Below are 15,766 nucleotides of genomic sequence, written 5' to 3' on the forward strand. Positions count from 1 at the left end.
TTCTCCAGTATTGAAAGTCATCGGCTGAGAAACATAATCAGGGACTGACACCCACGGGCGAAAATTGAACTCAGATTCTTCATCTAACACATCAATGAAGCGTATTTTAGAACGAGGCTGCTTTGTGGACCAACGCATGATCCTAGCATTATCTTTCTCAGGGAAAGTATGGCGCGCATCAGTATTCGGTCCTTGCAGAACATTACGTGGAGTAGGTGCATAATTCTTAAAGTGCTCCCACATCAAAGCTTGAAGAAACATCGTGTTGGCATAACACTCAATCTTCATAGAGCCGTTCGACACACTGGAGTCTATAATCAAGGAGTCCAGGTTGTAATACAAGGAGCCTAAGAATAAACTACCTATCGGAAGTTGCTCACCTTGAGCCATCTTAATAGCAAAGGGAATCACAAAAGGCTTCAACAAGTTTCCACTGTCTTCAAAAACGTCTCTGGACAACCATAAACATAAGAAAGCAGCAATGGGTAACATACCGTCGATGGGTTTATCAGAAACCTCGTCTTTGGGCCACCAGTGTGTCAACCAGGAAGCATAGCATCCTTTACTACCAGCCTTATTCGCTTTCTCCATTGCAGCTGTCAAGACATGAGAAACGGCGGTCTCCTCATCTGAAAGATCCCCAGGAAGATTGCCCGTGATTGGGAGATGCATCAGAGCCGCCACGTCTTCCAAGGTAATGGTAAACTCTCCCCATCTACATATGAAAGTGTGAGTGGGAATGCACCAGCGAGCAAACAGAGCCACAATACCACTTGCGTCATGATAAATGAACAACTCTCCAGAAGCTTGAATAGCTCTCGTCACCTGCGCCTGGTCGAGCATAGTCCTCACATGAGGAAAACCCAACATATGCCTCGCCCAGCCGGAAATTTCTCCAAAGGTCGTCGAGAAAGCTTAAACTCTATGATTGATGAGGTGAAGATCCCTCGTTCAAGACAAAATCGAATCACTGTCTTAGGAGTCACCAATTTCTTCTGAGTAACAGTTCTGGGATTTATCAAAACGATACACTGGGGATTTCAAATGTTGCTCAGCTCCTGGAATATCTTTTTCAAAGAATGCATCATCTATGTTCGGGACATTCTTAATCCCAGGGATTTCGTCTTCGTCTCCCCCAACGGAAGTTTCATCCATGCATGTCTCATCTCTGGAGATACCATCATCAACGCACATCTCTTCCCTCGAGGCGTCGTCAGCTTGGGAATTGGTCATCTTTGCTGAGTAGCTGAAAAGGTTCACACTACATTCTACTTCAGTATGCCGTCCAGATATAAATCAAGGAAATACAAGCAAAAATGGTAACTCTTAACTCTTTTATACTTCCACTAACAATAGTGATAGTAATGCTAGAGTTAACACCTCAAAATCGTTCGTCTCTTCGAAAACTGCAAAAACGAACGAAACTTTATTTAATTTCCGAAACTGATTTTTCATGAAATCACGGCACAATTTTCATAATGTGAACATTCACACAACTGACCTATGAAGTTTATAACAATAAAATATTTCATCATAAATATATTGTCTATCTTCGAAGGTTCCTCAAAACACACGCTTTGATTTTTCGAAAAAAGCAATTAATGCAACTTGCATACATAAATCTCAAGGATTTTATTAATGAAAACAAACTCATGAAAATAAATATATCATCATATTTTGCACAATATATGTCACGCGCATATATATAAAAAAAACTATTTTTCCTTCGTATCGTCGTTATTTGTCTTTAAAACGAAGGTTTATTTCAAAAATGTGAAAGCTCACATCTCATACATATGATAAAGTTTTGTATTTACATGAAAGATCATAAGCAAAATTTTATCACTGGACACAAGTTCATCATATGAATTTCCTTCGAGTCGTCGTAATTTGTCCTTTAAAACGAAGGATTATTTCGATTTCGTGAAAATTTACTCTTTTATGATAAAACCTGGTACACATGAAATCATACACTAAGTTTTATCACTGGACCTAAGTTCATATACTAAAAAAAAATCTCTCCTAAATCAGGGATTATAGTTAGTTTTCAAAACTAACGATCGAACGAACATACGTTTTCAAAAACGAGGGTTTTCATAAAACTCATACCAATATATACACATGTATATGGTTTCATCATGATCAAAACATGAAAACTCATGAAGGTCACAACATCAGCAAACATCAAAAAAAAAAAAAAAAAAAACGCACGCACGCACCTGGTCGGCCGGAAGTTAGCCGGCGGCGACGGTGGGGGCGGAACTTCAAGCTTCTCCTGTTGGAGTGAAGGAGGAGAGGTGATGGAGAGCTGGACGTGGAGAAATTAAAAAAAAATGATTAATTCCTTTTATACAATTTTTTATTTCCAAAACCTAATTTTCCAAGGATTTCCTTATTGGGCCCGTCCCGCGAATCCTGACCAATCACGGACCCGTCGTCCAAACCAGCGGTTCAACACAAATTTATGCTCACCAAACGATACTCCAATCATGACATTGAAGCCTTCATCAAGTCGTGGTCTGCTCATGCTCTCTAAATCCGGTAACGTCTCAACTTACGACTAAATTCAGTTACTGGTATTGTTGTTTATGGCCGGAAAATCACCATTTAATGCTGACTGAGGAAGACAACTTTCCTCAGTAAGTAGGGGACTTAATGTAGATGGTGGATTATCGATAAGGGCTAAAATCGTAAACTCATAATTATACGAAGCTACGATCCAGCAATCAGACGTGAGTATTGAGACACGGTTCACTCATCGAATTCTCAACGGAAAGTACTTTCTCTCGGAGTACATGTAGATATGTAGTCTCACGACTGGACAACGTCATATCTCATGAATACTGAACACTTTCAGTGATTATTTCTATATAGTATCACGAGATGGACGGCTCGTAGACATCTTGTTCTGCTAGTATGGAGCGATAACGTCTTCAGGAACAAACAACGAGTTTACCCTGACTATATAAAGGATATGACTTACCGACAAGCTCATATCGGGATAATTGATGCTCCTATACAGCTTGCTCTGCTAGTATAGAGCCACAAAGTTAATTATTCCTAATTAAGATTAATTTTTCCGTGACATTCACTACTGAATTCCCAGAATAATCTATTATTGCTCCTATTCCATGGTCGAATCCACGACTGGTCCCATGGAATGGCAATAAACAATTGTTCTGATTCTATGATCGAATCCACGGCTTGATCTCATAGAATAGCAATAACTATATTATCTCATTACTCCGATTTCATGATCGAATCCACAACTGGTCTCATAAATGGTAATAGATAAATCTTAATTACTCTGATTCTATGGTCGAATCTACGATCCCATGGAATGGTAATGCTCATTTTATTAGTCGAATCCTCAGCTGATCCTATGAATTAATAATAAACATCTTATTACTCAGTTTTGTGAATTATTTTCCACTGAATTCCACAATTAGTAATAAATAATCAACAACCGGGCGTCTGAGCTACCTCTAAGTAAGCCCCGATACAAATGGTGAAAGTGTGTTCAACGACGATGCACTAACAGTCACCTCACGAACGAGTATTTCAAAATACAACGAAACGATGAACCTATGCAAAATAGGGAAGAAAATAATAAATAATTAAAAACATTGACCAAGGTGCTGGGAACACGGACACACGACCAACCGACCGTGTCGTGGTCAGTCCTACGCCAGTTTTATATTTTTAATACATTATTTTCCATGATTTTATGAAAATTCTCTCATTTGATCAAATCTCCTTCGTCTCGAGGAAACTCCTCGGTTTCATGGTAATGTCATAAATCCATAAAAAATAATATAAAATTAAGGAAAGGAGTGTGGGGCGTGACCATGGGCCAACCGGACGCGCTTTGGTCTCAGCCGGCTCCACACCTCAAGGTTCCTCATTATTTTATTATTATTATTATTATTTCTCTGATTTCATGAAAAAACTCCTTGATTTCATGGTATTTTGCACAAATCACCAAATAATAATAAAATAAAATAAATTATGAAAACTTGTGGGACCGGGACCTGGCCGGCCGGCCATGCCCTAGCCGGTCCCACACGCCCCTTTGTTTTATTATTATTTTTAATTTTCTTGAATTCATCAAATTCCTTGATTTCATGGTATTTCTCTAAAATTAGGAAAAATTCCCACAAATCATGAAAAAATACCTAAAAAAATATTAAAAATTATGAAAACTCGTGGGACCGGGCCCTAGCCGGCCGGCCGCGCCTCCACGGTCTCACACGCCCTTGTTTTTATTATTTTAATATTTTTTGCTTCCCTGAACTCATGAAAACTCCTTCAATTCATGGAAACTCCCTAAATTCATCAAATTTCTCAAAATTCATGAATTTTTCATAAAATCATCAAAATATTATAAAATTAAGAAAAAGGCACCACGGGACCGTGGCCACGACCGGCCGACCATGCCTTGGCCTCGGCGGTCCCACGCCTCCTTATTCCTTATTTTATAATTATTTTCCATCATCTCATGGTGTTTTCCTCAGTTTCGTCGAAACCCTAATTTTGGCATATTTTCTCGAATGGATGCTCAATTGCATGCCAGAAAATATCAAAATTCTCAGGACTGAGACGTGGACGCCTTGGGGACACGAGAACGCTATCTTGACTGACCAAGATTGGCTCTTTGGATTACAGAAGCCGGTCCCATCAAGTTTCACAGTTTTGACCTAATTTGCACAATTGCACGTATTAGGTCCAAGACTCTTCCAAACACTTTGGATTTTCATGAAGTGATCATCAAGCGGTCACGTGACTACCCAGCTTTGGTTTCATGACCCATGGTCGGTTCCTCACTTCGTCATAATTAGTTAGGTTTTCTCACCTAAGGCTCAGACGAGCATTTTCGAATAAATGATTAAACCAGCATTTAATCATTCTTTCACCAACAAATCGTCAACTCTTCAGGAGTTCTTTGTATTTGCTCACGTGAGCATATGGACACTACATGGTTGATCCACGGTCCCATGTAGTCGCTCCCTCCTTCGTCCCATGGTTGAAATTCTGACGAACCATGAATTGATCATCAATTGATCAAATTAGGGTTTCTGAATCCCAGGATCATCATTCCAGATTCCAACCTTAATAATTTTACGACGACCTCATAGTCATTAATTTTATTAATTATGCTCGGTTCAACGACCAATATTTTAATTAATATTTTTGGTACGCTGCCAATAATCCATCAGATGAGCAACATATGCTCAGACGATCAAATATTCAACAATTCATCACATGAGCAACACTTGCTCAGATGATAAATATTTGCTCAAACCAAGGAATATTGGTTCAAAAATCAATATTCAACAATCCATCGAATGAGCAATACTTGCTCACTTCATCGTAAGAACTATACCTCTGTCTCATGACATGTTCAACTCATGAGTTTCAGAACATCATGTTCAACTCAGCAATTACATGGACTCATCGTCCCATCAAACCACGAAGTCATCAATTGACTAACATACCACGAGACGTCAATCGTGTCACTTTGGGGGGATATCACTTAGGGTTTTGGTCTGGAGGTCTACGGCACGTGTGTTCAAACACACGATGGAATGTGAGCAAGTCGTGCAATCAGTTGAAGGAATTCACGAGGTAGTGGGTGGAAAATCGGCCAAGTCTCAACACGTTGAGAAACTGGTTTCAAACACGATCCCCACTTCCCCACTCCTTGATTCCATCAACTGTCACACTTCATGGAGTCATGGTGTCTAAAATTCCAGCAATATAAATAAGTCTTTGAATCATGATTGAATCATCGGCATCAACAGTATCATCAATCTCACGTCTCATCGACAACACGAGATCATCAACTCATCAATTGAGCAATTTCAATCATTCAGAGCTTATCATATTCAGAATTCAGACACCCACAATCTTTGATTACCATTGATTCCACACATTTCCCAGCTTCCCTCCTACAGATCAACCCATCCTCTCTTGTGACCGAATTTACTCTGGAACGGTCATTGTCTTGATTTAGGCCGGAGTACTACAGATTGATCTCTCGAATCTAAAGCACCCCCTTTGCAGCGGTGCATCTGTGTGAGGTTTAACATTTCGCTCGGTTCGAGGAGTCTCCTCCGTACGGTCGTCTCCTTAATTCCTTAAAAACCAGCAAATCGTTTTTCCCCATCTACAAGAAGCAGAGGAACAGGGAAATGAAAGAGAAAGAAGAAGAAGAAGAAATAGGGAGAAAGAAGAGATAAGATAAGAAGAATTAATCTTCTTCGGTTGGTTTTGTTTATAAGACCAACAAAAAATACTGAGGCACCCAGAGAAGTTGGATCAGGGCAGCCAGGTCGGTTCTCTACAAAATTCTATTTTTCCCTTCTTACGATTCGAGTGTTTTCTTCTTCGTCTGGTATGCGAATGACACGTTCGAGTAGTCCAATTCGCATAACTTTTCGAGATCTATCTAGTGATTCTAGTTTCGTATCTAGATCATTGTTAGATTAATTTCTTTTAATTAAAATCCACGTTAACTAATCGAGTCATTAACGGTTAATTCGTCTTTTGACTGGTCTAATACCGTTGACGTGCTTGGGGGTCCTTATAAATACACACATCACCCGGGTTGCCGTTGTTTATCTCTCATATCATTTGTCTTATCATATGTTTTATTGTCCATTGGGACACATTGAATTCTAATCCTCAAAGCAACTTTCCATATTTAATATATTGAGTCATCCTCTCCATTGAGATATTTTGAAAATGCTTCTTGATCCTATCGATATCATTCTTGAAGTATTGTTCCATTTCCAAAGTCACCATAAAAACACCTCCTTGGTTAGACTCAAGGAGAGTTTTAAATCGCCCATGAGCGGACTCCACAATACTAGTTGCTTCATTTTTATAGTGTCTATACCGTTTTGTCCATGCATGTACAAATTTGTGTTTGTACTTATCCAACCATTGCTTCCGAAAATACGAGACCACACTTGGATACCGTTCATTACAATTAGCAATAAATCATTCCAAATTGGTTTTGTATATATCCTCGAAGAAGAAATTACAACCATTTTTTTTCATATTCATTGTCCACTTGCTCTTGATTTTTTTTCCTCTTTTCTTTATCTACTTCGGGTGACAGTTTGTTATCCAAACTTGTTCCTCAAGTGGATCAATTATTCTCTTCTTAATATTCTCCTTTGTGGGTTCAAAAACCCCATGACAATGCTTAAACACATTGCACCTTATATTATAAGTACAAATAAAAATTTATGCATTCGGGAGAACTTCAGATATTGCGCTCATTAATGCGTCTTCGTTATCGGTTATTGTGACCCTCAGAAGGTCATTTCCCCGGAGGAACATTTTCAATTGTCGTAAATCCCAAACATAATTATAATCTAGTTCGTCTCGCATCCAACACCAAACCAACGTGAATGTTACCTTATCCGACGTTTGTCCCACGATGTTGAACAATGGTATATAGTATTTGTTTGTCTTGTAGGTGCAATCTATCATAAGAACACCAAAGTTTGTATGAGCCAATTTTACAAACAACGGATGCGCAAGGAATATTTGAAGGGCCTTGTCGTTCGGCCCTTTTTTAATGACGCGTGTATAGTTGTAGTCGGTTGCTAACTTCCCAAATTATTGCATAACCGTCCTACCTTTCCATTTCACCCTTCTAATTGTTGCTTTGCATTATATATTGTACGTAGAAAAACATTCGTCTCATCCTTTTTCTTGAAGCCGTTGAGAATTTTTCTTGGTTTCATGCATGCTTTGACTCAATTTCTTAACGTCATCCATTTCATGAGGTTTTAGATTTGCAACTAAGGCATGACCAACAAAAGTGTCCGGATCCTCATGGTTATGATAGTCGAACCATACTCTACATTTTCGTTCACCACCTCTCAATTGGAATACAAGCTTAAATGGGCATCAATCCTTCCTCGTATTAGTCTTGTATTCCCTTGTTGTTTTCTTTGGATATACATAATCCTTTCTCTTGTAGTTGTTCTTCTCTTACTTCCCAGCTCTATCGCAGACCATCTCAAACCTGGTCTTTGAACTTTGAGTGTTCCTCACGAGCACACACATATTCCTACGTCCCGTTTTCAGGGCCCACTGAACTACACCTTGTTTATTTGTTAATCCCTACATAAGGACAAATAAAAGAGGTTACATGCAATCCCAAAGTATAGTTCGAAACAAATAATGATACTAATGAGCTAGCTTTTTGTTAACCTACCATGATCAGATATACTCTGACGTATCCCGAACCAATGGATTTCCGGATGACGGCTCCTTGTATAGTGCAATCTAGGAAACAAACAAATAAAATTTAGTTGAAATACATAATAAGCCGTAAAGAAAAAGAGTAACCTATGCCGGTAAAGAGGTTCCAGCGTTGTCTGATATTACAACGTCATGCCGGTATAGCAAAGCCGGCATCCTCGATAAACAAATTGCAATGACGACAATGTGATTTTAAAATTTCCTAAACCCCTGAATGGTAAACACAGCCGGCAATCCCGATAAACGACAACCGGCATTCCAGATAAACATTATTTTATGACCGCCTTGAAAATTTTGCCGACGTAGAGTGTCGCTCCGAAGGTCAATCCCCCCAAAAGTGTTCTGGCATTCACGGAAAAACACGCCAATGCCGGCATTGAAATTGGGAGCACCCATCTCTCTGTATGTTTTTAGTATCCAGCCGGCATTGAACGTTAAGTTAAATTTAATATTGGTTGTGGTAAGTGAAAAGTTACTTTTCCTCGGCATTGTTTTCTTATATAGATGCAATGCTAACTTACGTGAAAAATTGAGGAATATGGCTTGTGGGCATGGCAAAAGTTTGAATGCCATGGCGAATACCACTTCTCCGGCATTGTATTTAAGCTTTCGCTATGCCGGCATTGAGTTTTTCTCAGACGTACAATGGCGATTTCATGTGAAAAAATCAGATTTCTAGACATTAATACCTATACCTGAATATTTGGAGTACTTGTATGTTGAGCTTGTTTACTTTTTTGGGTAGATTCTTCACAAAAGTCTTTATGCTCATAAATATCATGATTTAATGGTGTTTGATCCACAAAAAGTGGTAAAGATGGATGGTTATCGTTAGATGTGAAAAAGCGGGGGTCTAACAACACCACCCATATTTCGCTTAGCAATTTGTATGGACTAACTCCGAAATACTTTGCAAGAGAATCAACTAGACAGTCATACTCAATCTAGATAAAAGTATCTCAAGGAGTTAATATCTCTTTCTTGTTTTTTATATTACTCAAGCTAATAGAAATCAGCGAGTCCTAATCAAACACAAGGAATACTTGGACGGTACCAAAGACCAATGTCCAAGGATCAATCAATATCAATCAACAACCAAAGGTCGGATTTCCAATTGATGATCACAAACGCGCAACCTGTATTATTTCAATTATATAACAAATATAATGTGGAAAAGAAATAACACAGACACCAGATGTTTTGTTAACGAGGAAACCGCAAATGCACAAAAAACACAGGGACCTAGTCCAAATTGAATACACATTGTATTAAGCCGCTACAGACACTAGCCTACTCCAAGCTAACTTCGGACTGGACTATAGTTGAACCCCAATCAGTCTCCCACTAATTCAAGGTACAGTTGTACTCCTACGCCTCTGATCCCAGCAGGACACTGTGCACTTGATTCCCTTAGCTGATCTCACCCACAACCAAGAGTTGCTGCAACCCAAAATCGTAGACTTGATAATAAACAAATCCGTCTCACACAAAAAATTCTATCAAAGGATAAATCTGTCTCCCACAGAAGAACCCTAGGTTTTGGTTCCGTCTTATGATATGAAATCAAGGTGAACAGGAACCAATTGATAATCCGGTCTTATATTCCCGAAGAACAGCATAGATTAATCAATCACCTCTCAACAGTCTTACTTGTATAAACAAGAGGACGTCGAGGAATCACAAACAATGAGACGAAGATGTTTGTGACTTCTTTATCTTGCCTATCAGATATTTCTCACGATCTCAAGCCAATCAATAAGATTGTACTCGTACGATAGAAGATGCAAGATCAGATCACATAACTACGATAAAAATAATATTGGTCTGGCTTCACAATCCCAATGAAGTCTTTAAGTCGTTAACCTGGTTTTATAGAAGAAAACCAAAGGTTAGAGGAGAATCGACTCTAGCGAGCGCACTAGTATCACACAGACGTGTGGGGATTAGTTTTTCCCAATGCTAGATGTCTCCTTTATATAGTCTTCAAATCAGGGTTTTGCCTTAGTTACAAAGCAATTAATATTCATCGTTAGATGAAAACCTGATTTAGACTCAAGCTAATATTTCTCAACCGTTAGATCGAAAACTTAGCTTGTCACAGACACTTGAGATATATGTTTACTGGGTTTGTGAAAACCGTTCCCAAACGTGTACGTGTATGTTGGTTCAACATAGTAACCCAAAATGTTAACCATATGAGCATTTCATATTAACCTTGTTCTTCTTCACCATAACTAGTTCAATTGACTCAAATGAACTAGTTAGAGAGTTGTTCAATTGCTATGAGATCTTATGTAACTACACAAGACACAATTGAAACAAAGATGATTCGATTCGATTGAATCGGCTCATGAACTTTATAGCCACGGTTTGCATGATGCATTCGTTAGTAATTTAAGTTTCATGTTCAGAGCACATCTTTAGATCATAACCCAGTCAAGTACGCAAACAAGTTCGCGGACATAAGGCAACCGGCAGAGTTTTCCAAACTCAGCAGAAAATCTCGGCAAGGAGACTTCTGCCAGTTCACGGACTAGGTTCGCAGACTGAGTTTGCGGACTAAACACGCAAACGAGTTTTTGGAAAATCCCAGCAGAAATTCTCGGCAAGAGAACTTCCGTCGGTTCGCGAACTGAGTTCGCGGACTTGGCAAAGCCAATTCCTCCGGTTTCTCTCAATAAACAAAGTTCATAAACTTCGGATTAAAGAATAGGACTTATGCACATATGTGTTACCACACAATGCTTGTATCCATCATTGGTTATATTGACCTAAACTCTCATTCCAACCATTGAAACATTCTTAGAGGACGTTATATAGTTGTTACACTATTTCTCGTCAAAGCGAATTTCAAAGTGATTGAAATATTATGACTTTCGTCATTAGGTGAAGATAAACCCGATCAAAGTGAAACGCTTTACCAACACATGATTTCTAGATATAGATAGGCGAGATATACTCGGCTCGAAATATCAAATGTGTATGATCCAGTCTATATAGCATACGACTTTTGTCTCATAAGAAGTAGGAGATAGAAGAGATAGACTTTTGAGTGATAGATAAGTTCAAGTCTCCACATACCTTTTTGTTGATGAAGTTCCACGGTTCCTTTAGTAGATCTTCGTCGTTGTATGATGAATCGGCATGAAGTCCTTGAGCTCAACTACACTTTTTTATCCTAGTCCGAGACTTAGCTATGTAGACTAGAAATCAAGACTCATAGTTTTGATCACTAACATTTACAAACATGCTTGATATAGCAACGCATGCGAGGTCGACCGAGCTATGCTCTAACAATTTTCTATCCCCCATGTGTTGTGCATTGTGTGGTAACACATATGTGCATAAGTCCTATTCCTTAATCCGAAGTTTGCAAACTTTGTTGATTGAGAGAAACCGGAGGAATTGGCTTTGCCAAGTACGCGAACTTTTGGAAGTTCTTGTACCGAGAATTTCTGCTGGGATTCCAAATTCGTTCGTGATGTACAAGTCCGCAAACCTAGTCCGCGAGATTTTCTGCTGAGTTTGGGAAACTCTGTCGGTTGTCTTAAGTCCGCGAACTTGTTTGCGAACTTGTATGGTTTATGATCTAAAGATGTGCTCTAAACATGAAACTTAAATTACTAAGGAATGCAGTATGTAAACCGTGGATATAAAGTTCATGAGCCTATTCAAATCGAATCGAATCATCTTTGTTTCAATTGTGTCTTGTGTGGTTACATAAGATCTCATAGCAATTGAACAACTCTCTAACTAGTTCATTTGAGTCAATTGAACTAGTTATGGTGAAGAAGAACAAGATTAATATGAAATGCTCATATGGTTAACCTTTTGGGTTACTATGTTGAACCAACATACACGTACACGTTTGGGCACGGTTTTCACAAATCCAGTAAACGTATATCTCAAGTGTGTGTGACAAGCTAAGTTTTCGATCTAACGGTTGAGAAATATTATCTTGAATCTAAATCAGGTTTTCATCTAACGGTGAATATTGATTGCTTTGTACCTAAGGCAAAACCCTGATTTGAAGACTATATAAAGGAGACATCTAGCATTGGGAAAAACTAATCCCCACACGTCTGTGTGATACTAGTGCGCTCGCTAGAGTCGATTCTCCTCTAACATTTGGTTTTCTTCTCTAAAACCAGGTTAACGACTTAAAGACTTCATTGGGATTGTGAAGCCAGACCGATACTACTTTTATCGTAGTTGTGTGATCTGATCTCGCATATTCTATCGTACGAGTGCAATCTTATTGATTGGATTGAGATCGTGAGAGTTCTCCGATAGGCAAGATAAAGAAGTCACAAACATCTTCGTCTCATTGTTTGTGATTCCTCGACGTCCTATTGTTTATACAAGTAAGACTGTTGTGAGGTGATTGATTAATCTAGGATGTTCTTCGGGAATATAAGACCGGATTATCAATTGGTTCCTGTTCACCTTGATTCCATATCATAAGACGGAACAAAAACCTAGGGTTTTTTGTTGGAGGCAAATTTATCCTTTGATAGACTTTTCAGTGTGAGACAGATTTGTTTATTATCAAGTTTGCGATTTTGGGTTGCAGCAACTCTTAGTTGTGGGTGAGATCATCTAAGGGAATCAAGTGCGTAGTGTCCTGCTGGGATCATAGGCGTAGGGAGTACAACTGTACCTTGAATCAGTGGGAGACTGATTGGGGTTCAACTATAGTCCAGTCCGAAGTTAGCTTGTAGTAGGCTAGTGTCTGTAGCGGCTTAATACAATGTGTATTCAATCTGGACTAGGTCCCTGGGTTTTTCTGCATTTGTGGTTTCCTCGTTAACAAAACTTCTGGTGTCTGTGTTATTTATTTTCCGCATTATATTTTCTATATAATTGAAATAATACAGGTTGTGCTTTAAAGATCATCAATTGTAAATCCGACCTTTGGTTGTTGATTGATCCTTGGACATTGGTCTTTGGTACCGTCCAAGTTATCTCTCTTTGATAAAGACTCGCAGATTTCTATTTGCTTGAGTAAAGATCAAATCGAGAGATTGAGATATAAACTCTTTGATATATCTTTTTATTGATTGAGTCTAACTGTCTAGTTGATTCTCATAAAAATTATATTGGAGTTTGTCCATACAGATTGCTAAGCAAAATATTGGGTGGTGTTGTTAGACCCCCGCTTTTTCAAAACTAGATATTTTTTAGGCCTTCTTCTTAACACACTTAAGCAACTATTTATTTTATTAGATCTTGATTAAAAATACAATAGAACAAAAAGATGAAGTCAAAAAATATATTAAATAAGAGGGAACATATCGACGTAAAACTTTATAAAATAATAAGACTTTTTGGATCACTTATTACCACAATATGTTTACTATATGCAATGCAATGATACTAACTTAATTATAAAAATATTTTTAATGTGATAAACACATAATAAATAAATGTGATTTTTCTTGAAAAGAAAAATTGTGATATAAGTTGAGTCCCTTCATTTTAAACCCATTATATATTTTGCTACATCAGTTGTGTTCATTTATTTTAAACCCGTTACTTTGCACTTTGTTGTATAAGTTGTGTCTCTTTATTTTAAACCCATTGTTTGAAAAATATCGTTGATTCTTGTAAAAGACATGTCTATAATTTGGCGAAAACACGAAGATGAATTATGTGGCCCTGTATTTTAAAGTTATTGTGTCCTTTATTTTAAACACATTGTTTTGCCACATGACACCTTAAATTCTTTAAAAAAATGTAAAGTTGAATGTAGGGTTTCCAAATAAAAAAAAATGATCCTCCTTTATATGATAATTATTGATTGATTGATTCAATTTATGCCCTAAATTTAATTTTAACAAAAAAAAAGAATAAATCGATTAATAAGATAGGATGATTAGTGAATTGATAATCTGTTAAAAGCACTAATGAGTTACCTTGTATTGTTTTAAATGAATATTAATTCCCTAATTCTTTTTCTCTCCTTTTTTATTTTCCGATCTAGAAGAAAAAAAGAACACAAAAAGTAAAAAGAAAAAAAAAATGCATGGGTTGCAAAGAGTAAATAGGATTTTTTTTTTATCTAGGTATATTTTATAAAACAATTTTTTTACTGCCCTATTCTTCCTTTTTTTGACAATAAAAGGAAAATTTTATAAAAAGTTCCAAGTCACAGAAAATGTGACAAAGAAATGAAAACAAAGTTACACGGACTAATGCACTACTGCATCTCAATTACAAATCAAAGTTGAGAAACTAAAACCCGAAAATAATCCTGAATTTAAACCCCAATTGTAAACCAAGCATTTTACATCTACAATTAGTTGCTTAATGCTTTTTGAGAAATTATTATACAGCCTATCATTCCTCTCCTTCCACAAAGTCCACCAAATAGCAAAAGGCAATAGTGGCCATATTTTTTTAATCATGTTCTTACTTTCTTGGCACCCCATTCCCATATTGTTCTTCTAACATTGCTTGCAAAAGACCAATTAACACCGAAACTGTTTAAGAAGTAAGACCGTACCTCGAAAGCAGTTTTATAGTGTAAGAATAAATGCTCATTCGTCTCAGTCATATTCCTATAAAGAAGACAATTAGAGTCTTGAACCATACTTTCCTTATAGAGATAGTCTAGAGTGGGTGATCCGTTATAATACAAAATCCATACCAGGAAAGACACCTTTAATGGAACTTTAGCATTCCATAATTGTTTATCAGGGAAAGACAATAATCCTTCAGTTTCCATTGCTTGATAAGACTGGCAACAGGAAAAAAAAATTTACCGTATCTCCAGCTTCTCACATCCTCTTGAACAGATAGAATAGAAGTAGGGTCACCAATAATATTGAGCAACTGAATCACCTCCAATAACTCATGCTCATTCAAATTCCTTGAAAATGAAAATCCCATGCACCATCTGAAGAGATCAAATCCTTCACCACAGCTGTCTTCTTCTTAGAAAGTTTAAAAAGAGTAGGAGAAACTTGTTTCAATGGTTGATCACCTATCCATGTACCTTCTCCAAACCAAAATACATTCTTCGTTACCCAAAGTTAACTGACATCCACTAGTACCAAATTCTTTACTTTTCTAAATTCCAAAACATAATTTATAACACACAGCTCTATTAGAATGGTTAAGGGAAATGGCATTAGTATCTCCTCCAAACTTCTGATTAATATTCCTTCTCCATAAAGCTTTCTTTTCAGACCCATACCTCCATATCCATTTGGAGTGTAAAGTTTTATTTATTAACTGCAACTTTTTGATACCAACACCCCCATTGCGTTTTTCTAATGACACTTTAGACCAATGAACCCAACTCCTTTTCTTGACAGTATTAGAAGACCCCCACAAAAAGTTTCTCATAATTCTTTCCAAATCTTTCAAAATACAAGTAGGCATCTGAAAAATTGATAGATAGTATATTGGAAGGCTTTCCAGAACACTTTGTATCATAATAAACCTCTGTCCTTTTGATAAATAAGTTCTTTTCCAAGAAGCT

At 37.5% G+C, this 15,766-nt stretch overlaps 1 pseudogene; it reads right to left on the minus strand.

Moving 5' to 3' along the window:
* Nucleotides 1-15,484, minus strand: part of LOC113343671 — a 35,376-nt pseudogene extending 19,892 nt beyond the window's left edge.
* Between the last annotated feature and the right edge of the window lie 282 nt (nucleotides 15,485-15,766).

Source organism: Papaver somniferum, unplaced genomic scaffold, assembly GCF_003573695.1.
Source record: "Papaver somniferum cultivar HN1 unplaced genomic scaffold, ASM357369v1 unplaced-scaffold_65, whole genome shotgun sequence".
Lineage (NCBI taxonomy): Eukaryota > Viridiplantae > Streptophyta > Magnoliopsida > Ranunculales > Papaveraceae > Papaver > Papaver somniferum.